This window comes from Limulus polyphemus, unplaced genomic scaffold (assembly GCF_000517525.1).
Source record: "Limulus polyphemus unplaced genomic scaffold, Limulus_polyphemus-2.1.2 Scaffold392, whole genome shotgun sequence".
Taxonomy (NCBI): Eukaryota; Metazoa; Arthropoda; class Merostomata; order Xiphosura; family Limulidae; genus Limulus; species Limulus polyphemus.
In genome coordinates this window covers 207,163-210,013 of record NW_013666002.1, presented here as the reverse complement: position 1 = coordinate 210,013, position 2,851 = coordinate 207,163, and the positions used below count along the sequence as shown (strand labels likewise).

The window sequence follows — 2,851 nt, the reverse complement described above, 5'->3', positions numbered from 1 at the left end:
AGAAGAAATTATTTATGATTGCTTTCCATTTCTTCGCACAACTTCTCAAATAAGCGCGATTGCAATGGCTTTGACTTTATTAAGTTCACCATTTTAATGGAAGTATTCAAAACATTTTTAAAATAATCAGATATACATTTTGATACTAACGCTGCTCTTTGAAGGTTGCAGTGAGTCCATGATGCATTTGGATTAAGTTCAAGTATTCTGGTCACCAGACCACTGTTTTTACCACACATAGCCCGTGCGCTGTCCATACATATTCCGACACATTTATTCCAATCAAGACCTTTTGTTTTGACATAAGTATCAACAGTCTTAAAAATATCATCGCTAGTACTTCGACTGACTGGTTCACAGCACAACATATCTTCATGAGGTTCGGAGTTCCATATATAACGCACAAAAACAAGTAGCTGGCACAGACTTTGTACACCAGTAGATTCATCTAGTTGTAAGGAGAAAATTGTACTTTCACGAACTCTTTGAATTAGCTGAATTTCTATCCATCGAAACATTTCATCGATCCTACACATGACCGTGTTATTAGAAATAGGAATTGTTTCAATTTCTTGTTCACTCTTATCACCAAAGAAAACTTAACTGTACGTTTTATATCTGGAAGAACTAAAGTCTCTCCAATTGTATGTGGCTTACCAGCTTTCGCGATTCTCAATATGATCAGGTAGGACACGTACAAAGATTTTTCATTAACTTTGATGTAACGTTGCATAATGCTCTGTTCTGTCTTCAACTTGCTTAGCATCCTTTCGAAAAATTCGAAGGGTTTGTCTTTCAACTCGGGATGCTTTGTCTCAATATGGTGACGCAATTTGTTTGGGCGCATGCTCTCGTTTGCAAGTTGATCACAACAAATAATACATCGTTGTCTTGGATCTTCTTCATCCCCATTCCATGTAAATCCCATTTCTAAGTACTTGGAATCATATTTTCTCACCACTTTTCTTCGGTTTGATTCACTGAAGACTCATTGTCATCAACTCCAACTGACTTCTTTAACCATTTATCTATTACACGAAGGGCTGAGTAAATTCGAAAAAATATCGGATTCAAAATCTGAAGTAAAACAGACAATTTCGACTTGACACTCGATTTGACACAATTAAAACACTGGTTGGCATAGGATCACGCGCATGCCAAAACGCTTCACACCATCTATTCCAGTCATTTCATTGGCTGACACGATGCACGCGCGACTGCCTCGTGAAGCCTGAAGCAGTTATCGTCTCGCTCAGCGTTGTACCGGTTTTATCAGTTGATTGCAGAATTTTAACATTTGATTGCAGAATCTGAACAATAGATTGTAGATTTCTATCATTTGAATGCAGATATCTAACCTTTGGTTACAGAATTTTAACTTTTGATTGAAATAGCATAGGCGTAGGAGCCGGGGGCACATTATATCTACATATAATCAAAGGATACCTAGAAATATAAAAAAACTATAGATATTTATAATCAAAAGTTAAAATTCTGCAATCAACTGATAAAACCGGTACTATAGCTAAAGTACTGTACGAATAGGTGAAAACTGATTTCCTTTTTACGACGACGAATGATTAAATTAAGAGCATTATCAACCCTGATTCGTTAAGCTCGTCAAAACAACATACTGCTTGATATAACAACAGCCTGGCAATGAAAGCCCGAGTCTTGAACTATCTCGACAGACAGCGTTTAATCGAAGCTAATGCGTAATTCTAGTATAACTTTTTACAACCCACTAACATTCCGCTTGCGACCCACCAGTGGGTCGCGACCCATAGTTTGGGAAACGCTGAGCTAAAGTATAATTATTTATATGGAAATATCATAGATAGTAGATAAACTTACTATGTAGAAAAAATTGAAATAAGTGTAAGTAAAAATGTCCAAATTTGTCTAATCTGACAGTAATATAAGTTTTAGGAAAATCAGTGAAATAAAAAAATTCGGCGACTTTTTGCGACTTTGGATGAGAGTTCATTCCTGCAGTCGCCTTTGCATGCATTGTTGTAATACGATACAATGCTTACAGGCAGTTGATACAAGTAGTGTGACGAGTGTGCGCATGGTTACACAACTTTGTGATAGAGAAGACATGTGCATGTATTGTGTGTGCTTGTATGTATATTTGTGTGTTGTACATATGTGTTTATCTATTTGTATTTAAATCTTGAACACTGGTTCTATACACGGATTAAACCCGAACAGGCGACTTTTTGCGACTTTGGATATCAGAGTGCTTTTTTGTTTAAGTACCTGCAATGAAGTTTCCAAGAAAAGCGATTACGAGCCTGCTGCAGCGTGTTTTAACTTGCATTGCCGTGTTTAAACCGGTTTGAAGAGTGCCGTATATAAAAGGGACTGTCTTCAGTGAATGATGTCATATATTTTGCATATTTGAGTGTTGAAAGAGCTCACAAGCGGTAAGCATCTAATATTTTCAAACTTTGATATTTATTTAAGCCCTATATTTTAATCGCTATACACTAAAAAAACGACTTAATTAAATTAACGAAGGTTTTAATTAAATTAGTATCCAATTCTGATAGTTCTTAATACTATATTTGCCTACTAAGATTCTTAATATTTTTATTAAATATGATCTTAATTATTTTTTATGAAACTCTTCTAATTAACTGACATAATAAATTTTAAATACATTGGCAAATTGTAAAAATTGCTTAATCAAATAACTTATCAGGAAAAAAAATTTTTAAACCAATTACGTAATTTAATGTCATGAACTATTTACATTTAGTTTGTCATGTTTTTTGTAGGCAGATTTTGTTAAACAAGACCGATGTCTGTAGGTTTACTTTCTTCTTAGAATTCTTCTCAAGAAGTC

The 2,851-nt window shown here is 34.8% G+C and overlaps 1 pseudogene; it reads right to left on the bottom strand.

The window, feature by feature from the left end:
* Positions 1–8: 8 nt before the first annotated feature.
* LOC111085441 overlaps positions 9–2,851 on the bottom strand; it is a 17,895-nt pseudogene continuing 15,052 nt past the window's right edge.